Source organism: Camelus ferus, chromosome 7 (assembly GCF_009834535.1).
Source record: "Camelus ferus isolate YT-003-E chromosome 7, BCGSAC_Cfer_1.0, whole genome shotgun sequence".
Lineage (NCBI taxonomy): Eukaryota > Metazoa > Chordata > Mammalia > Artiodactyla > Camelidae > Camelus > Camelus ferus.
In genome coordinates, this window is record NC_045702.1 from 28,710,215 (window position 1) to 28,732,984 (window position 22,770).

At 40.3% G+C, this 22,770-nt stretch overlaps 1 protein-coding gene across 2 annotated transcripts in view; it reads left to right on the forward strand.

The window, feature by feature from the left end:
- Positions 1–22,770, forward strand: part of CTTNBP2 (cortactin binding protein 2) — a 376,872-nt gene that overhangs the window by 120,563 nt on the left and 233,539 nt on the right. For both annotated transcript variants that reach the window (XM_032483616.1, XM_032483615.1), the window contains exon 3: positions 12,973–13,056. The gene's annotated coding sequence lies outside the window, so the exon portion shown is untranslated. The remainder of the gene's footprint in view (positions 1–12,972; positions 13,057–22,770) is intronic.

Here is a 22,770-nt window from a genome sequence, read left to right on the forward strand (position 1 = left end):
ATTTGTTGCCTTGTTCATTTCCATAGGGAATAATTCTTTTCTGATTTCCTCATGTATTATTTTCTAAAATGTAAAAAGATTTCTGTATAATAAATAACACTCTAGAATGTGTTATGTCCCTATAGGTATCCACTTAAAAATGGACTTTCAGATGTTAATGTTCAGATGTTGACTTATTTATTCTTTGTCAAATACAATTATTCATCAGACTCTCTGAACACATACTATGTGTCAGGTGTGGTTGTGCACAAAGATAGGTAAAGACACCTTCTCTGCCTTGATGGAGCTCCTGGATGAGAGTGACCTTCATCGATCACGGTGATATGATAGAGTAGGAGCAGTACTGTGGGTGTGGGAGATGTACTGTGGGGCCATGGGTGAGAGAACATTTAACTCTGAGAAGGTCAGGGAAAGCCTCAGGGAATGACTTTGAGAGCCAACTAGGAATTCTCTTGGAAAAGAGAAAATCTCTTTCAAAAGAGAGAAGCTAGCTGGTAAATTCTTTGCATAGTACGTGTTCATCCTTCAGACCTTGTCTTTCCCAGTTGTGTGCTGGAAACCCATCCCTTATCTGACGCTTGCAAGCTGGATGAGGTGCACTTAACCATTGCTCATTGCTCTCGTCACCGTTTTAATTATTTGCTTTTCCATATCCCCTCTAGATACTACTTTTCTAAGAGTGTCAAAATTCCTCATTGTGGAATCCCTAGTCCAATGCCTGACACGTAGTAACCACTCACAGAATATTAAATGAAATAATGAACATTTTGCAAAATCTAACATGACCTTAATGTAGGGGACATGGTAGTCTGAGCCAGGTTGTAGTGGGTCTTAAGGGTGCTTCTGTGTGAGGTTACGGATGCTATCATGTGCCGGGCAGCAGGGATTCAGTGACTGCTTTGAGCAGTGAAATGATGCAGTGCTTCTGGTAGCAGGTGGGGTGTGGATTGGATGGAGAGTGACTGGTAGCTGGGAGACATGTCCCTGATCTCCTTCCCTGAGTGGACCAGGTGCTGTGGATAGAGACTGAAGTGCATCAGCCTGCAGCCTGGGCTGGGTTTGGGGGCAGGAGGGGACAGATTCTGAATAGTGACATCCTATAGGATTTCTAAGTTAGTCACCAAGCTGGCATCTGAATCTGGGTTAGTGGGTTCCAGAACATGAAGCTGAGGCACAGGAAGGTCAAGAACAGGACAGGAAATGAAAGAATTCCCTGTGCTGAGCAGTGTACAACCCCTGTGAATATTTACTGGATGTCACCTGCTATTAAGGGTGATGGAAGAGGGGTGCGTAGAGAGGAGAGAAGGAACTCAAAAAAGACAGTGGTTTGGGTAACCTGGTGAGTACCAACACTTTAACAGGGAGAGGAGGAGCAGCTGGCCAGGGAAGCAATCAGGGTGTACACCTGGGGGTATGGAAACAGGTGGCAGGTAATAAATGGATTTTGTTGGGTTCCAGTTGTGGGACTTAGAGGAAAATCAAGATTTTTGCATTATGTTTTAAAGGTAACCTGTCAGAATAATTTTATTTTCCTTGTAAAAGTAGCTTTGATGAGCAGGAATGTCTTAGCTGTGTTCCTAGTTCTCGGGGAGTCTTTTCAAATTTTTTGTACCAGTTTGGTTAGTTAGAACCAGATCAGGGAGGTCTGAGTTGGTGGCTTAAGAACCTTCAGGTTGGTCCAGTCATCTGTTGATGGACATTTAGGTTGTTTCCACGTCTTGGCTATTGTAAATAATGCTGCTGTGAACATGGGGGTGCATGTGTCTTTTTGAATTATATGTGTCTCCAGATAAAGAAGCTGTGATATAAACTTTTTTCTATAATAAATATGTTCCATATAGTTTCCTATAATAAACATTCATAGTCTCAACATTATAAATCAGCAGAACTTGAAACCACCTACCCAAAATGTTCAGTATAAGAAGAAAGAAATAGATCAAAACCTAATTTTGTAATGACAAGTTATAAAGTATAATTTCAAGATACATTTTATGGTAACTGGTAAATATTCTTGAATCTTCTCTCTCAGCTATCCCCAAAAAACGTTAATTGTTTGCCAGTGCTTTGCAATTTCAAAATTACTAGCATCAACAGCTTTGTCAACTTTCTCTTAAACTTTTTGCCAAAATAAGTAGGGCCTATGGATGTGAATTGGATTTTAGACTGTTTTGTTAATTAGCTAGTCAAAGATATTTGGGGCCTATCATACTCTCTCCATACTGAATGAAGTATTTTGTTATTCTATTTCTTTTTTCCTACAGTGTTTTTTTCCCTCCGCTTAAAATAGCTGTACTCATTCTTGTGCCAAAGAGTATGAAAAGTCCCAGGAAGAATTTGGCATTTTTTTCCCTAGAGTATACATTTTACTTGAGGAACTTGTCAGTTGCAAAATGGGGGAGACTAATTAATTTAACACATTTTTATATTAAAATAAAGATGCTATATTGTGCTAGAATAAAAAATTGTGAGAATTTATACATATTGAAAAAGAACAGCACACGAGACTTCAAATAGCTATTGTGCTGGCTGCCAGCATTTCCAGCTTCTCATTCCATCTCTGGGTGAGGTTTCATGCTTTCTAAAGCTAGCCTTGCAGATGGGGCATTTATACCTATCACTCTGGATTCTGCTCTAAACAGACTTCAAGGAGATGTCATAACAGAATCAAGAGCCCAGAAATAAAGCCATGCATATATGGTCAGCTAATATTTGACAAGGGAGCCAAGAATACTCAATGGAGAAAAGATAGTCTCTTCAATAAATGGTGCTGGGAAAATCGAATAGTCACATGCAAAAGAATGAAACTAGAGCCCTGTCTTACACCACTCACAAAAATTAACTCAAAATGGATTAAACACTTCAATACATTGAAGTGAAGCCATAAATCTCCTAGAAGAAAACAGAGAGAAAAAAACTTCTTGGTATGGGTTTTGGCAATGACTTTTTGGATATAACACCTAAAGCATAAGAAATAAAAAACAATCAAGTGTGGTGCTACATCAAACTAAAAAGCTTCTGCACAGCAGAAGAAGTGATCAAAAAATGACAAAGCATCCTATGGAACAGGAGAAAATATTTGTAAACCACATATCTCATAAGGAGTTAATATCTAAAATATAAGGCACTCATACAACCCAACAGCAAAAAACAGAAATAATCCAATTAAAAAATGGGTAAAAGACCTGAACTGACCTTTTCCCAAAGAAGTTATTCAAGTGGCCAACAGCTACATGAAAATGTGCTCAATAGCACTAATCACCAAGTTAATGCAAATCAAAACCACAGTGAGATACCATCTTATACCTGTTAGAATAGCTGTCACTAAAAAGACAAGAGATAACAAGTGTTGGTGAGGATGTGGAAAGAAGTCAATCCTTGTGCACTATTGGTAGGAGTGTAAATTGATGCATCCACTATGGAAGACAGTATGGAAGTTCCTCAAAAAATAAAATAGAACCATGTAATCCTCTTTGAGGTATATATCTAAAGGAAAGGAGATCACTGTGCTAAAGAGACATCTGCACCTCTGTGTTCACTGCAGCATTACTGACAATAGCCAAGACAGAAACAACCTAAGTGCACATCAACAGATGAGTAATAAAGAAAATATAGCACATACACACAATGAAATATTAGCGTTAAAAAAAGAAGGAAATTCTGCCATTTGCAACAGCATGGATGGACTTTAAGGGCATTATGCTAAATGAAATAAATTAGACAAAGAAAGATAAATACTGTATGATCTCACTTTAGTGTGGAAACCAAAAAAACAAACGCATAGAAACAGGGATGAGATTGGTGGTTGCCAGAGGCAGGGATGAGGGTGGCGGAAATGGGTGAGTGGTCTAAAGTTACAAACTTCCACTTATAAGTAAATTCTGGAATGTAATGTAAAGCATGGTGACTGTGATTAAAATATTATATATTTTTGAAAGTTGCTAAGAGTAAATCTTAAAAGTTCTCATTATGAGCTAAAATTATGACTGTGTGAGGTAGTGGATGTTCACTAAACCTGTGGTAATCATTTTGCAATAGTTGCACTTATCAAATCCTTATGTCATATGCCTTAAACTTATACAATTTTACATGCCAGTTATATTTCATTAAAACTGAAAAAAAAGATGTCCAACAGCTCAAAGTAGTGCTTCTTCCCATGTTTCCACCTTCACCCCCTACCACACCCTCATCATAGGATCTGAGCACCTATAAAATTACAATTTCTGTCTCACCACCTAACAGTGATTTCATGTCTCTCCAAAGTGTGAGTCCCCTGAGAGCAAGCTTTTCTCCGCCTAAATATTTCTACACCCCCAGCTCCTAGACCTTGCTGCAGTGTAAGTATTTAATGTACGTGTGATGAAGGGACAGATGCATGAATGAATCTCAGGGACTATCCAAGACAGACCATAATTCATACACTCATACACACAGCTACTCTGATAATGACCCTGAGGTTACCCTCAAGTTTAGTCTGGGATGGAACTGATCATTACCATGAGGTGATACACTAGGCTGCACAGTTACAAGAGAACAAATCTTGTCACGGGACAGGAACAAGAAGAGTCTCCTGGGAAATCGAATCTCCATTCAATAACGGAAGGAACTTGGTTTGTTAGCTTAAAGAAGTGTTTGTACCGCAGACTTACCAGGAGGACAGACCCTGTCTGCAATCACCTGCTCTCTGGCAGCTAAGACAAAGGGCAGAAAAATAATACAGTGAAAATAATGTGCTTCAAATGCTCTGTCTACTGACCACAACTGAATTCATCTCCTGCAGTCAACATGTGTATCATTCTTCCAGTAACTTGTTATGATCAAGCAGATTGCATCATTCAGATCCTAAGAACATTAGGTCATCTTTGCCATAGTGCATTTTATCAGGCATCCAGAGAATCAGTGTATTTTTTTTAAACTAGTAAAGGATGAATTGACAGTGAAAATAATTGATTAATCATTATAGGGGACTTTCTCTAAACCAGAATTCAGTTTATCTCTTTGGCACCCAGAATTTTACTCCTGGGTAATGGATCATAGTAGATTTTGTTTGGGTGAAAGGTAAGCCTTTCTTTTATAAAATGGACTGTTCTTGGGCAGATCAGTTTTAGGGATGAGTACCTGTGGAAGTTGAGGAGCTAGAAATTGATTCCCTTAAATATATCTGCAAGGAAGAACTAACCCTTGCTCATCCAGGGTAGTTCATCCTTGGTGTGAAATGGGGGTGTGGGGCAATGAGGGATATTATCAAAGTCGTATTGCTTTTATTCCCTGATCATCTCTTGAATCTGTTCATTTCTCTAAATCTCCATGGCTGCTGCCCTGGACATGCTGCTTCTAATTCTTGATGGCTGTAATTAGCTCTGAACTGCTCTCCCTACCTTCACCCTTTAATTCCTCTAACCATGCTCTTTGTTTTCCCCGGTAAATGCCTGTATTTCCTTTAGGAGCTCAATTATCACACCTCGAGGAAGCATCCCTGACCATAGGTACTTCCATAGTCCCACAAGACTATGTGTCTCTCCTTAATAAAGTTACAATTTTACATGTAAAAAAAAAAAAGGAATGAATTGACGATGAAAATAAAGTGAGTTTTGCACACGGAAGATGAACCTAAATTCCAGGGTGGATGACTATTTGTAAGTTTGAAAGAGGACAGGATTTCATCCATTCAACAAATATTAGATTGCTGTGTATGTGCCAAGCACTGCTCCAAGCAAAATCAAGGGCAAAATGAATATGAGTAATATACCAAGTAAATATCAAAATATTTGCTTTTCAATAACAGGTCTATTTAAAAAATTCAAAGGTGGAACAGCTTTATACTTTGTCGTTTGCTCCTTTATAATTGATATTATATGGTAGGTGTTCAGTTTAATGAGGTGGTAGCCATATGCCTCCCTGACGAGTGAAGGGGAACATTTTCTCCGTCTATTCTGTATTTGTCTGATGAAAGATCTGAGGCATCAGTGCAGTAACAGAACAGTAACTTGCACATTCCTATTGCAAACTGAAAGTTGCAGACAATATGAGGATGGATCATGGGCTTAGTATGTCCTGGTTCAAACCCGACTTCTGCCACTTAAAAGTTGTATGACCCTTGGGGAATGTACTTACGCTCTCTATTACCAAGTTTCCTCATTTGTAAGCGGAAGTATTCTGCTCATTATCCTACCTACCTTCTTACAGTTATTAGGATGAAGTGAGATGATCTGTATTCAGTCTTCAGAACGGTACTTGGCACCTGGGGTATACTTAGTAAAGGTGAACTATCACTTGCCTGTGATCATAGTAGACACAGAAACATAAGACTAAATAGATTTTTAAAAATACCTTTCTTGGAAGTAGATTTCAAAAAAAAAAAGAGTAGACAATATTTTGGAGTGGAAAGTTAAGTCCAGAATGGTTGCTCAAAGAGCTAAAATCCACAAATGTTACTGAGCATTCATTACATCTTCAGAACTGTGCAAGATGCTAGAGCATGCAAATGGCCCCAAAGCTCTTTTCTGTCTTGCAGAAATTTACATTTTATTTGGGGCATCAAGGCAGTAACAGATGGAAATAATTAAATAGTAAAAGACTGGTACAACCATTTAAGGCCACAATACAAAAGTCACAATATAGCATTGTATTAAACAATTAAAATATATTAGTATTTTATAGTCATAACTTTAAAACAGTCTGTGGAATTTCAGTGTTGACCTAAATTATTTATGTTGTAATGTAACTTAAATATGTACAAATGTAAACCAGGTATACTGTATATGCTTTTAGCTCTTAAATAGCTATAAAACTAAAACGTTTATAAATTAAATATGAAAAAGATAACCAAAGCCACATATTCCAATTAACAGTCATCAATTTAATGTGATAAGTAATGTTTTATTGACGCTAAATTGGCACAGATTCTTTTGAGTCTGACATGCTTCTATGACTGTATGCTGAGTGATAACATAATTCTCCAAGCACTTTTTTGTTTTAAACTAATGGTAATTATTTCTGCATGTAGAAATACCTGGCTTTTATTTAGCTCTCACTTAATGGAAAAGCATCACTTGCATATTGTCTATTACCCTTGTCTTATTAGTTTATGGTGATTAAAGTGGTTCTACTTGGAGTCATAAACTTCATTGGTCATTAACAATATAAGGCAATTCCCAGTTATCAGGTGTTTATCAGAGGACCTAGAGCCTGCTTGTATGTTTCAGGTTATCATTGAAATGAAACACACACATATACAGTCACAAAAATACTCTCACAGAGAACTAGTGGTACCTGAAGGTTGAGTAAGACTGCAGTAAACAGTAGACTGCTGAAGGCATTTTGCAAACAGTACAAGGGCTACAGAATCTCAGACAGAAAAGATCATTTTATGTCAAGATGTTGAGTTAGGTGGGGCTTATAGAAGAGAAAAGACCTTGGAATTGAATAATTATCATGGTGTAAGATACCTTTCGGCATGGTCTTGGAGGCAGGTTTGTAGGTGATGGAAGATGAAGTCTTACCTAAACAGAAGTCTTCATCCTTAATTGTGGGTTTCTTAAATAGCATGCAGAATTCATATGAGAGAGTAAAGAGAGAATACAGGACAATAGGATGCTGGGGGGAAGAATTACATTTATTGGAAGGTATCTTAATTAAGTGTATAAAGAATTTAGGTTTTCTCCCCTGTGGTACAATTAGGCAATGGCTCTGGCTTGATTCATAAGCAGCTCATTTTAGGGGAAAGACTGTGTTTGAGGGGATGTTCCTGTTGTTTTGTGACAAGAAAATTTTAGTGTTCATTGGAGTCGCTAGCCTTGAAATGCCGTTCTTATTCACCAAATTAGAGAATGTTTACTTCTAGGCTGCAGGTCCTAGTGGTCCTTCGCTGATTGATTTCTTACTTCTCTAGCATATGTTGAAAGTTTTGAAACCAGTAAAACACTCGTGTACAATCAATGTATTCACAATCCATAATTCTTAGACTAAAGGGATATATCTGCTGAAGAACTGTAGAAGATTGCTTACAAAGATGTTAGTTATGGACTGAATTATGCACCCCACCCCATTCATATGTTGAACCCCCAGAGTGACTGTATCTAGAGATAGTCTTCAGGAGGTAGTTAAAGTTGACTGTGATCATAAGGGTGGAGCCCTAATCCGATAGGATTGGTGGCTTTATAAGAAAAGGAAGATACCCTTCTCCCCCTGCAATGTGAAGACAAAGCAAGAAGGCAGAAGCCATCTGCAAGCCAAGAAGAGAGCCTTCACTAGAACCTAACTATGCTGACACTCGAGGACTTCCAGCCTCCAGAATTGTGAGAAATAAATAGTCTGTTGCTTAAGCCACTCAGGCTATGAGATTTCATTATGGCAGCCTGAACTGACTGAGACAGTGTTCAACAAAATTACTTCCGACCTGCACTATTTTCTCTCATTGTCAATTTCTTTGACACACATTCTTTGCCTAGTAACAAGGCTTCTCAGTTGAGAGCATGGATGATGGGATGATAATTTTATCTGGTTTGGTGTTATTCCAGATTGTCTTATGAAGGCAAAAAGTGACATTTCAATTGACTCTTAGAATTTGATTTACAGTACAATTTCTAGGCTGCATAAACCTATATTCACTGGTGAAATCTGATTCTTGTTTCTGGCAAAATTTGCAAAATTGCTCCAGGTGCCCAGTGAGCCTCCTTTCATCCAGGGAGAAGAGAAATTCCACAGTTTTTCATTTTGCAAGTGAAACTTAATTCATGCCTCCAAAAACTACAAAATATGGAGACTAAATATAGTCTATCAAGGGTATGAAATGTGAATGAACAGCAGCAGAAACCAAATTTGTAAAAGAAGAGAAAGTGGGCTGAGCCAGAAGCCTTTCAACTTATTTAAATTCTCCGTATTACATTCCCAGACATCTGCCAGAACCACAGAATGAAGTGCATGATTATGGAAATGGGAAGGACACCAGCGTGGGGCACGCTCTTCCGTGTGCTTTTAGTGATGAGTTGTCACAGGTCTAATTGACCTTTTCTCTGCCTGTGACTGTCACAGCGCCATCAGAGAAGTGACTTGTGATGGAAACCACAGGAACCTTTATGGAGCATGAGGGGAGGGCTCCGTCAGAAGATACACAGCCCTGAGGCTGCACAGGCTGTATGCTTTGCCCACCCTCCCCTTTAACACATTTCAATTCACCTCATTACACACAATTTGATCGACACAGGGTGACTTCAAGTTTGGATTTGGATTATTTCTGAAACGTACAACAGGTCAGTAGTGTGCTATTTCCATCCTTGAAATGCAGAGGAGAGCAAAGCAAAGAGAGAGGCCCTTGGCTCCCAGCCCAGGGAGATGTTCCTGATGGAGGGTTTTAGGTGAAGCTCAATCAGGATGTGGCCAAAGGTGGGCGTTTTTGCAGGTATGAAACTTAGTCCATCAATGAAGCTCACATTGTTCCACGAGGTTGAAACAATCCCTTACACTCAAGTTGTGTATAATTCTGGCACCTTATTTAGTGCTAAAGCGTAATCTGAGGGGCTTGTGTCTGAACCAGGTGGTCCTCCATCTTAATTAGTGTTCAGGTTTCTCTTTCCCATCTCATTTTCAGTAGAGTCCACTCAGGAACCATTCTGAGGCTGCTTGGGGTCTGGGTTTTCCTGGTCTCACGATCACGGCACTCTCAGGGGCACAGGTCATGCTGCTGGGCCCAGGAAGCATGGGGCCGTGCAAAGCTTGGTGTCTCTTTCTGGCCCTTCATCACCTCCCCTGCTCCTGGGTTGGGGATGCAGCTCCAGGGAGCTGTGCAGTCCTGTGTGCCAAGGCACACCATCAGGGTATTTCTACTCAGAGATCTGGCTTCTTCTCTGATTCTCTATTGAAAGTTGGGCACTAGTCTCCTCTGAATTCAGATCCCCCCAAGCCAACCTAATACGTCTTCTCATGCTGCCCCATCTCTGGATTTGCAGTTCATAATCCCACTCCTAATTCTCATCCCCAGCACCCCAGGATACCCATTCATGATTTGCTTCCTCTCTGACTCTCCTCCTTCCCCACAGCTCTGGAAAACAACTAGTCTGGATATCCAGGGGTTCTCTATTCCCTGAATCTTTCCAGAGTCTAGTCCCCTGTGTCAATCAAATGCATTTCCTCTATATTTCGTAAGAGCACCCTTCCCTGCAGCATAGACACCTCAAAATTTAGCTGATAAATTATTGTCTTGCTTCATTATCCTGCTTTGTGTTCATTCTTTCAAATGAATAAGGCTGATGCCTCCTACCAAAGTAACTCAGATTACTTTTCCAAGTTCATCCTAAAATGCCACTCCATTTTCTGGAAAAAGGGCAGAACGAGGGCTGGGTCTCAGTACAATCGTGACATCGATCACCTTCATCTTCAGTATTCACGATCGGACTCTTGTACTCTGTTCCTCTCCAGGCAATTTCCCAAGTGCTCACTAGGACCTAGGTCCCTCTCCTCCTGTCCTCTCCTCTTCTCCCAGTGGGTCAGTAGACAAGGAAATCCTTTATCCAGAACCATTGGGTAATGATGCGCTTCACATGAATATTCATTTTCCAGGTTATGGACGCTGATCTCTTTCGGTGAAAACTTTCAAAAGCTGGAATGGCTTTGAACAGAAAGTTTCTCAACATCCTTTGCATTGTTTCCTATCACTGGAAACATGAATTCAAATTCTTGTCTCTCTCTTGTGATAAATTGAATCAATAACCATTCACTCAACAAGCATGTATACAGCGCCCGTCATTACATAAGACTCAGAGATACAAAGATGAATGAAGTATTTGCTCTTGCCATTTACAGAGCTTAAGGTCAAATTAGCATGAGGATACCGAAGACAAACTGCTGCAGTCCAGAGCAAAGGAGACTGTGTCAGGGCTGTGAACAAGGCGTGGGCTTCAATGGGAAACAGAGAAGTAGCAGCAACTCTGCCAAAATGAGTGGTGAGGTACCAGGAGAGGCCTCTCAGAGGCTGGGTGATCTGTTATCCAGGACTCTGCCCTCCTCAGAGAGCCCAGGCTGGTCTGCATTTTGAGTTCTCCTGTCTGGCTGCTATAGCAGTTCAGTTTCTCCTACTGTAGCCAGACTGTCAGCTGTCACAGTTTGCTCCTAGCAGACTCTTCCCTTCTTACTTTGCATTTCTATTCATCTGTGAGCTGGGAAGCCTCAGAACCAAGCCCCTTAGAACCAGGGCTCCCTTGGAGTGAACAGGCTCTTGGCGAGGTTCCTGGGGACGCTGTTAGGATAATGGGCAAGTGGGTTGTTCTATTGCTTGTGTTGATCAGACTTTTGATTGCTCTGTGCTTCTTTCCTTGTTCTTACTTGGCTTGTAGCTTTGGTGGATAAGCAACCTCTGAATAAAATGAGGAATCATTACGAATTCATATCAGGAGGGTGTTAGGAGAAGGGTTTTTAATCTAAAGGAATGATTAGTATCTCTACTTAATTGACATCTATTATGTGCCAGATTCTTTCCCTTTATTATTTCTTTCATCCTCACAATAGTCCTGCAATGTAAGTAAAATGATCCCCATTTTAGGGAAAAAAGAAACTAATACTCAGAGACCACACAATTCACTGCCTTTTGTGATATTAGGCAGATTTCCTGGTCTCCCTGCCCCTCGAATCCTTCACCTATAAAATGGGGACAGCACTACTGTGTACCTCTCGGAGTCGTTGTGAGGATGAAATAGGTGAATAAATGTAATTACAGTGAAAGTACCTGATACATAGTTACGTTCAGTGACCTGGTGTTACTGTTGTCGTGTTGTTGTTACCAAAGTCATGCAGTTACTCAGAAGCAGAACCAAAATCTGAAGCCTCTCCCACAGAAGGTAGTCTGATGTTAGGAAGAACTACTCTGCCGCAGTGACCTCGGTCAGCATGGCTCGTACTACACGTGGAGGCCACCGCCTGCCCTGCCTCTGAGCCCTACGAGGTTGGGGTCATACTCTTACCCTGGCCGTCCTTATCACTGACTCCCTAAGACTCACCCCAGGGGCACTGAATTGTGACATTGTAAGCAATGGCTTCCTGCTTCTTCTGACGTCTGTCTCAATGTCAAGTTTTGTGTTGAAAAAGCACAAGAAGCACTAGAGCCTGCATCATCACAGCTTTTTCCCTCTTAGGAAGATGCTGTCCCAGAAATTTCTTGTACTACATTAGAACTTAAAGTGCATGATTCCAGGCAGAATGTTTCTTCATGTGGGTCTGCTTTATTAGAAAATAACCCCCCACTGTGATGTGCTAACTGATCACCTTCATGACTGAGACTGACATTAAAAACAAAGCGAGCATGTTTCCCATCATCCCAAATTTCTGTCTTTAGAACCAACTGTTTATAGTATGGGCAGGACTTGGAATAATCATTTGCATGGGTTTTATTTGGTCATTCTCTTTAATTTCTTGAAACTTTAAAAAGGAACATTAGCATGAAATATGCCATTCCATGAGTAATGGTTTCTTCCACTATTTTTTCCCATTTGAAAAGAGAAGAAAAAAAAAAAACTTTACTTGAAAAGTGTCTAGAAGTTCTTTGAAATATAATCATTTGAAATTTCAATAAAATCCTGATTTGTGTTGAGAGAACAGTGATTTCTTTCTCCTCTCTTTTCAAAAAAATCCTGTAACAAAAATGAAATTTCTCCCAGTATAATATAAAATGATTCTCATCAAAGAACACTCATTAGCTATTATTCTTGTATGATTCTATGCAAAGATGTTACCTTGCATATAGTCCTTGGCAAATATTTATTAAATTGAATTCGATCTTATTATCCTGCTCTATCCATCTCTGCTTTCTAGAGACTCAGTATAAATTAAGGAAACTTTGAATACAGCTGACATGACATGAATGATATCAACATTTATGTTATGAATTTAACACGGCATGAGTGTGTTTCCACAGCCCTGTGTTGCAGGTTTTCATGGAATTTGTCTTATTTAAGCATTCAGTAATATCGCTCTCCCTTTTTGTAGTCCACGAGGAATTCTAAGACGAAATGGATCTTAGAGCCAGACCTGAATGACGCAAGGAACACTCCTTGGCAAACAGGATGAAAGGCAAGTGTTGGGGGGAGGGTGGAAATGGAGAGGGCACAGCCAGGAGCAGGTGGAGGGGGCAGAGTGTTCTGTGGAGGCCTGGAGGTACCTGGTTAAGGATCAGACTGACAAGTCCTCAATTTTGTGATGTTTAGCCCATTTTCAACTTAAAGAAAGCTGGGCTGTCAATACAAATCAAAAAAGCCATTTGTCTTCTTTATCCTTCTACCAGTTTTATCTGAGAGAAAAAAAATCTGTATGTTATTTGGAGGGCAAGGACCAAAGTAATTTTCACAAGGATTCAGCCACCTGTAGAAAACAAGTGTCTATTCCTAAAGGTTCTGAAAAGTGGAATCTAACCTTTCTGATGGGCCGGTTTGATAAGTTTGCGCACTTTTCTCTGGGTTGTAGGGCTGCTTGATGTTAGGTGCTGGTAGCATTGGGAGGTAAGAGAGTACAGGACAGAGGAAGCTAAGAGGCATGTCGCATCTGAGAAATCCTTCTGCAAAACTTTAGGGGTGCATTTCCCCTCAGCATCTGCCGCGGAAGGAAGGATGCCTCCACGGAGGGAGAATGCCTCCTTGAATGGAAAATGGGGCGCTCCAGGCTACTGCGCCTCTGCCAGTTGCTTCCTCCGCAGCTTGAGCAGTGATAGGGAGCTGTGTGGGGGCAGGAAAGCCTCAAAGCCAGCCAAGAGGAAGAAAGTTAGAGCCGGGTGTATTTTTTCAGTTTCCTGCTCATCGCCTGCTTTGTTGAAGGCAAGCTGAGCTAAGGACCTGGTTCTGGGGATTCGCGATTTAATGAATAGGAACGTGTCATGAGCACAGCCGAGGGGTGGTGCCTCTTGGCAATCACCTGAAACGTGAGTCAGTAAACACCAAGAGCTTAGGAACACGAGATGCAATCAGGCACTCCTCCCCTTAAACAGTATCTGGGCTGAGCTAGCAGAAATGTGGTGATCTCTGCACCAAAGGGACTGTTGCTGGAGACAGTGGAATTGGTCAGGTAAAGAAGAGCTGATGAGAGACAGTCAGGGTCCTTCGTACCCAGGAAGCTCCCTGTGTTGGTCACTGATCTTTCCACTGCCTAATCTGCCTGACCAGAAGATACGGGAACACAATGCTGTCCCCTAAGTCCCATCAGAGCCCTATCTCTGTAAATGACTCATCAGAAACATCACACTCAGCCAAATTACTTAGAGTGCAAGGAACTACTTTTTGTAAAGGTGAGAAATCCCAAGGTATCAGACTGCAAACAGGGCAGCGTGTTACAGACTTCAGGTTTGGCACTGTTAGATGTAAGTGTGGTTATTTTTACCCCAATGTATTTTTCTGTCCTTGAGCAATCATTTTGAGCTTGAGGGTGTGAGGAAAGCAGACTTTGTCTTGGTACGTTTCCCCCATGGCAGGCTGGAACTGTCTTCTCGCTCCTTCTTCAGCACCCTAAGCTGGATGCTCAGCTGGTCCTCGTGCCCTCAAGTGTCTGGATACAGCTTCTTTTCTAGGAACTGAACTTAATTCAACTTTGTAATCTACTCACTTCCAACTCCTGCTTTAAATTAACTCGGTACCCTTCCTTCTGCCTTTACTGGTCTCCTTTCGTCTCTCACTTTTTTTTTTCTAATATGTTTCACCTTTGGCTTCATGGTTTCCATTCCTTCCAAAAGCCTTTCTTTATACTCAGTAAAAAAGAGTACACCCGTGACACACAGGGTGCTGGAGGGGTAGGGATGGTCCTCACAATGACGGCGAGGGGTGAGCGGAATAGACAAGCTCTCTGGTGTTCAAGCGTAAAGCACTACGAGAGGGATGTTGACACAATCCAAGAGCTAAAACTGGAAGAGACTCTTTTTTAACCACAGCTAAATATTTGACTCAGTATTTTGAACATTCTCTCCCGAAGGTCATTTAGCCTGTGCTTAAACACCTTATGTGACTGGGAACGCACTACCTTTAATAAGTTTATGTCATATTTGGGAGCTCTGGTAGAATCACCTTTTATAGAGAGAGCTGACTTTTGACTCCCTGTGCCTTCTATTTTTTGGTCTTTGAGAGTTAAGTGTGGGATCCTAAAGAAGAGACAGGATTTCTTTCCCTACTAATTGGGTGTAGAATTTGGAAACTTCTTCAGGAAAAATATATAAATAAGGGTCAACTTGATGGGAAAGGAACCTCGGAATTCTTGGTGATCTAGCCCAGCTTGCTGATACAGGGCAGGACAGGCTGCCTGTTCCTGTAGGCACGTGTTATCGAAATTGCTGCTGCTTTGGGTGTTGTGTCTCCCCAAATTCATATGCTGAAACTTTAACCCCCAATGTGATGGTGTTTGGAAGTCGATATTGGAGATGGATTTCTCTCATGCAACAAGAAGTCTGGAGGTGCTGCAGGTGTTTGTTGCTGTCATTGGTCCTGAGGCTCATGGATATCAGGGCAGGGTCTCTTCTGTTCTCCTGGTTTCCACAGTGGTCCCAAGACAGATGCTGAAGCTCCAACTGCTTCTTCTCTATTTCTGGCAGAAAAGAGGCAAAACGGGAGTGGTGCTTACATCAGGGAAGCAAAGCTTACTCAGATATCGTCAGCCAACAACCTTTTGGCTAGAATTATGTCCAGAGCCATGTTTATTTGCAGAAGAAGCTAGTAAGTGTCATTTTCCAGCTGGGGACATTGCTACCCTCTAAAACATAGGGTTCTATTAATAAGAAAGAAGGGAAAAGGCTATTGCATAGGCAACTCATGGTGTCTGCCAAAGTGTGTCAATAGATCTGTGTCCTCCTGGTTAAAGCCCCATGCAGTGTTCTCTATAAATGTCAGAACTCTTATAGCCAACAGAATTCAGCTCTGACTAGTTTGAGCAGAGAAGAGTGTATTAAAGGTTGTTAGGTAGCTCACAAACGTCTCTGGGAGCACCAGAAAACAAGCTTATGTATAATCAGCTACAAACGCAAACACAGTAAGTATGAAAAATGCCTAATGGCTTCACAGAATTTTTTTTTTTTTTTGCTAAAAGAACAGTGCTGTCCCCATTGCCTTCTATTGGCCTAACACACTAGGACCAGACACTAGAAATGCTACCATAAAAGAACCAGGTCCCCTTGTCCCTGCCAGCTTAAAAAGCTGCTCTCCTCTTGTTGCTCACTTCTGCATCTGGGTCTCTCCTAGCTGGGGCTGCATGGAGAGATCTCCATGGTTACCTGACTGCATCCTAGCTGCTGAGCATCTGGGAAACACAGGTCTAAACCTTCCAGGCTCTCTGGTCCAGGCAGACAAACTAGGAGGGGGTTGGGATGGATGTTGAGTAAGTATCTGGTATCTATCACCGCTTTTAAGATAGAGACCAGTCATCACCTAGTCACTGACTGACCAATAGTTTCCCATGGCTTTGAAGGAAGATTTGACTGAAGAAAAAAAGAAAAAAAAAGAAAAAAAGGAAAAAAGACAGCATCTAATTCCAGAAAAGAATGGCTTCCTGCAAAAGAAAGACAATGACACAATCTTTTCAATTCTATTTTTCCTTCTGCATTACATGGTACATTTTTGTAAAGATAACAGATGGGAATCCTATATTCATTAAGGAGAAAAAAAGAACTCTTCATCTGCTAGTGTTTTAAATAAAGGAAATACATAGTATTTACTGCTACCCTTTGAAGACCCTTTGAAGACTGTAATTAGCACTGAATGTGTTATTCCATCTGCTTAAATGAGTAGGCCACATGGTCACAGGCCTCTCATTTCAGACTGGTGAACTATTCCACTGGGTCTCCTTGGTGGGAATTAATAGAAAATCTTCAATTAATAAGACCCCCCAAATTACCCAAATGTTATCTTCACTTTAAAAACATTTTTAAGAAAACAGCACATATATAAATATAAATGTACGGTATCCATATGTACACTCAAAAATTCAAAAAAAAAAGCAATCCAAATACTGTCTGACTTCAGCCCAGCCTCCCACAGTGCAATGATTCCTGATATGTCTTTTTAAAAGCATTTCATGACACTTCATGTTTCATAGAACATTGCATAGAACCTTTCTACCCTGTGAGAGAGAGCAGAGTAGACAGTATTTTCTCTAATTAAACGTAAAGAAATGAAAGCTCAGAGAGCTCCAATGATTTTCCTCAGGTTACAAAGTTCAAAAGGGACTTGCCTGACCCTGTAATCTAAATCTTTGCATTTCTATCCTGGTACTCTAATCAGCAATGAAAACTTAATCATCAAAGGAAAAATCTTTCCATCTTTAGGAAGATTATTATATAAGTTGGTCTTACCTGAGGTTACATCTGAAATGTAATGCATGTTGGCAAAACAACTTCAATAATATAGCAGGGTGACAATGATTATGACCATTGGGAGGAAACAAATATGGAATGAATCCCACATCAGCTACCTTGTAGCTGAATGACCTTGAGCAAGTAACTACTTGATCTCTATGAGGCTGAATTCTTCTCCATATAGGATACAGTTAAAGCTTATTCATGTAGATATGCAGCACACATTCTGTAATCCCTGCAAAATCAGATCACTCTATTATTGGACTATTTTAATACATTGAAGGTCCATTCATGTATTTTAAAAAATTAAACACTGACCCTATGAGGACTACTGTTCTAGACAGTGCAAATATACAAAGATTGATAAAACAAATTTCTGCCCTTATGATACCAAAGAAGGTGTGGCTGATTTTACATGTGAGCATGAGTGTGTGTGTTGTGTGTGTGCCTTTATGTTGGGTGTGGAGGGTGTGAGAAAGTCTCTATAGGTGATTTATCCTGTGAGCTAAGTCTTGAAAGCTTGATTACCTAAGTCCCTGTGGGTCAGACTTCTGGATTCATTATCTTATCTAGGTCAGTCTGCAGGAAAAAGGAAGGACTGAAACAAAGCCACCTCCTGAAAAAATCAAAATGATTTTTCATTTGGGTTGAGTTAGAACTTTAACTACTTCCGGAAGTATTTTTGGTTATTATGCTATTTATAGAATACACGCCAGGAAGTCAAATATTATTTCCATTATATTAATGAAGAAACTGAGACCTCAAGAAGTTAAGTCTTCTTCAAATTTACTTAAATACTTCAAGGTATGAGTTCAGGCACTGAGGTAGATAGATGCTTAAACCATAAATCTAAACAAGATAAAATCCCTGCTTCTGTAGAGCTTTGGATTTCACTGTTGGATTCACAGGTAGACATGATTATTAACCACATGCCAGGTTTGTTATAATTTAGGGGCATAGTTTAATTCATATATAACTGATTATGTATGTGAATAGGCATTTTTATTTTTTCCAATTTTAATGTCAAATACTTTGAAAGAAACAAAGTACATTTTATAACCGCACCCGAGACTGGATATAATTTTGCATTTTATTTAGTATGAAAAAAAGTTGCCTTTAAAGTATTTTCTTGAGAATACAAATTACTGGTTTGAATTTTTTTTTACTTCTGTCTTTATTGAGGTATAACTTACCTATGGTAAAAAGCACAGATCTCATGTTTGTTCAATGCGTTTTGACAGATGTATGTGCCGGACTGAAATAATCCCAAATCAAAATATAGGACACTTCCTACACCCCCCAAAATTTCTTCATGGTCTTTTCCAAGCAGTCCCCCATCCATATCCCTGTCCAGAGACAACCATGGTTCAGATTTCTAGTTAAGTGTCATAAATTAATTGTGCCTCTTAAACTTCAGTTAAATGGAACCATAGAGTATGAATTCTTTTTCTCAACATAATGTCTAGGAGATTCAACAATCTTACTGTTTGTATCATTAATTCCTTTTTAATGCTGAGTCATGTTCTATCATATGAATATATTCCTAATATCCATTCTCCTGTTGATGGGCATTTGAGTTGTTTCCAATTTGGAGCTGTTATGAATAAGGCAGACATGAACATTCTCATCATACAAGTCTTTTTGTAGAATTTATGTTTCCATTTCTTTTGGATATGCACCCTGGGAATAGAATTGCTGGGTCAAATGTGGTTTAAATAAAGGTATTGCTGATAATATTATCATACAGCTAGCTCTCAATTAGCTGTGTTAATACGCTTATATATACCAAAGAGTACTACAGATAGTCCAAAGCAGGCCCCCAAAATTCTAGATTTAAATATGGAATTTTCTCATTGTATTTGTGTTCTCTAACCACACCCATGACTGGATATCATTTTGCATTTTATTTAGTATGAAAAAAAGTTGGCCCCAAGATCAAAATTTGTCAAGATGAATGTATATAGATGCATGAGAGTTGGCCACCATTTCATTTATCCCAAATAGCAAATAGCTATCCACTACGTTACCTAAATTTTGTGTTTGTGCACTAGAAAAGAGAAGTTACCAGATTTTAATTTAGCTAAAGTGGAAAGCTTTAACCCAATCACTTGTAACAGAGGGTACCCATCATTTTTCCCTCCCAAGGAGAGAAACAGTGTTTTTCGCTTGAAATATTTATCTACTTGTTTCTATCCTTTTCTATATTTTATCTGTAGACAAATCCTGTGTTTTCCAATGCAAATTAATCCTTTCATCCTTTAGTCAACAAACAATTTTTGAGAATTTACTATGAGTACTGTAGAACATCTTGAATAAAGCATTGAGAAAAGATGGGTCAAGTCTCTTCCATCATGTAGCTTGCAGTTTAATAGAAATAGATAGTAAATAGCTAATTACACAATCACTTATCAAAATAAAGTTGTAATGGGCTGTATAAAGTATGGGGTATAAAAGAGCATGTAATAAGGCTGTGAAATAAGACCTGAGAGGTGGGTGGGAGTCACCTTTCATGTCTTCATCCTCACGTGATGATGAGAACTCTCTGGAGTCATTGGAGGAATGGTGTAACTGGAGTTGGATTTTAAAAGTTTACTTTGACTGAAGAGCAAAAAACTATGAAGTAGAGGGTGACTCTCAATCCCTTTCTGGGCATCACCTTTTCATTGCCACATTCCACCACACCCAAGACCAGGCACCATTACCTTCATGCTGCCCCAGCCCCCTACCTGGGCTTGCCCTTCCAGATCTGCCCTGATCCTTCTGCATTAGAGCCCATCCAGGAGAAGGGACCGAAAGTCATAAGCAGCTTTCAGCTAAGGCTCCAATGGCAGAGAGTGTACTGAAGTGCTACCACTATCCTCCCTCTTTCCTCTGCCCCAGATATAATAGGAACCTTTTTGTCTAAGTACAAAGGAGAAGAAATAGGAAGTTTTAGTCATCCAACTTATCCCAGGTGGAAAGATACTTTGAATACAGGTGGTTAGGATGTTCATCATGCCATATTCTATCAAAATAAGCAGATAGGTTATTTAATCTGCATACTATGGTCCTGGAATAGGTTTTGTTATCATTTCAGGAAGGTTCTAGTGGCAGGATCAGTTTCCACAGTGGATTCTCATCATAACAGCTGGCCACCCACTCTTTTCACCATGTCCAAGGCACATGGGATGTTTCAGAGCATGTCCAAATTCCATTTGTCATGCAGCATGAGGGTCTGTTTTCCCTGATTCTGCAGTGGGGTGAGCAGAGCCCATGAGTTTATTTGTGATCTCATTTTCTGTCTGGGTCTTTTTTTCCTTCAAGAATTTTGCAATGATTTATCTATTAGCTAAACTAATCCTCAGTAATCTTGGAAAGGTGAAGACCAAGTAAGCAGAGAGGGAGATGATCAGGAAGGAATCTACCCAGGGAGTGCCGTACTCCTGTGTTTTAAAGGAATGACAGTGGCTGAGAATTTCAGCCACGAAGGACCAGGAGGGAGAGGGGAGGGCATCTTTGTTGAGTAAGTCCTTGTGCCGCCCTTCAAAGCTGCTGCTGCCGCCCCTACAGGAAAGCCATTGAAAATACACACCAATTAGGCCCCTGTGATCTGGGAGGAAAGCTCTCCAGGGCACCCCTGCAGGAGAGGATATTGCAGGAATAGCCCTTTAGGCCAACATACAGCAGTAGCATTATTTCCCCCCGGGGTGTGGGAGAGTGATGCATTATAGAGAATAATGCCAGAAACAAGCCTGAGCCACAGAATTAGCATCCACCTCCAGTAGCAGCTTTTGGCTTATTTGTTAGAGATGCTGTCCGAGGGGAGGTATAATTCACTTCTGAGCAGCTTGAACTAATATCATTGTTTCTCTCTAGCTTATATATCAACTTCACACTAGAATGAGAGTAGATAATCTTCTCCCCTTTCTCTAGCAAGCCAATTGCAACAGTCCTGCCTGTGCCTGGGCATTCTCAGCATGATAAAATGTCTAAGAACAGAGAGGATGCACCTTGCATCCTGAGAATGTTGAGGTGTCCAGATGGTGCTGGGGAGGAGGTGCAGATAATCGCAGTGCTGGGTTTCTAGCGGAAGAGTGTTCACATGCAACACGAGAAAGCTCCTCCTGGAAAATGCAGGCATCCCCTAATTGGATTGGGCAGGCCATTAGTGACCCACTCACTGGGAAATTAAAGGAAAATAAATGTGTGTGCTAATCTGTTACCAATGAAATCTAATAAATAGCCTCTCCACTTTACCACCTTTGACTTAGAGGTGAAAGTCAGAGAAGTGAAAATAGCACATTTGTCAAAACACCCAATGCTTTAGCGTTCGGAGTAATATAAATGAGGCTGAGAAAGGAAATTGCTAGGGCAGCAGTTCAGAAAAATCACGCTTTTTGCTGCTCTTCTATCTCTGACATAACATACTTTCTTAGCGAGGGATAGGAGAATAAATTTATCCTTAGGTCTTAGTAGAGAGAAGTATGTTGGCATCAAATCACCTGCATACAATTATGCAAGAGAAAGTCATTCATATATAATTTATTACATAATTTATTCACTTATTGATTATTCATTTGTTGATTTAAGTATCTATTATGCCTACTAGGCCAAAGACACTATGCAGTACATCTGAATACAAGAAATAACCCTCAGGGCCTTTGTTCTTTTTAGCAGTTCTTAAGCTTTAACATGCATCAGACTCTCTTGGAGAAATTCTAACTCGATAGGCCTGGGGTGGGGCCTGAGAGGATCTGCATTTCTAACAGGTTCACAAGTGATGCTTATGCTGTTGCTTGGGAATCACACTTTGAGAAGCACTAGTCTAGAGTCCTTGGCTGCCCATTAAAATTGCCCAGGGAGCTATTAAAAATCTTGATACTCAGTTTTCACCCCAGATTACACAAACCAAAACATCTCGAGTGGGACCGAGGCATCCAACTATAAAAGCTCCATTAACCAATAGCCTTGTGGGAAAAACAAACAAACCAGAAAACCAACCATAAGTTATAGAGGAATCAAAGAGAAGGCAGTGGTAGAGAATGGAATGGGCACCCCAGTGACTGGGAAAGACCATTCTAATGACCTGACGAAAAGACAAAAGTGCAATGAACCATGGGAATGAATATTTCAGGTGACAGAACCAGCCTGTGCAGAGGCCCTACGTCTGGAGAAAATTTGTACATTTAAGGAATTAAGAAAGGGCTAGCATGAGGATGAGTTATAGTGAATGAATGGCAGAGTTGTCAAGTTGTAGTTGTAAAAGTAAGCAGTAGTGTGGAGACTTGTAGGCCAAGACCAAGCTTTGAGGAAGAGTAAGAAGCCATTGTTCAATCAGATTTGCATTTGAAAGTTCACTCTAGCTACTGAAAATAGATTGAAAGGGGATGAGAGGGAAGAGGGGGACTAGTTAGGGACTTTATGAGAGCTCACCAGGCCCAACATGGTGCTGGCCTGGATGGGGTGGCAGCAGAGATGGAGGATGG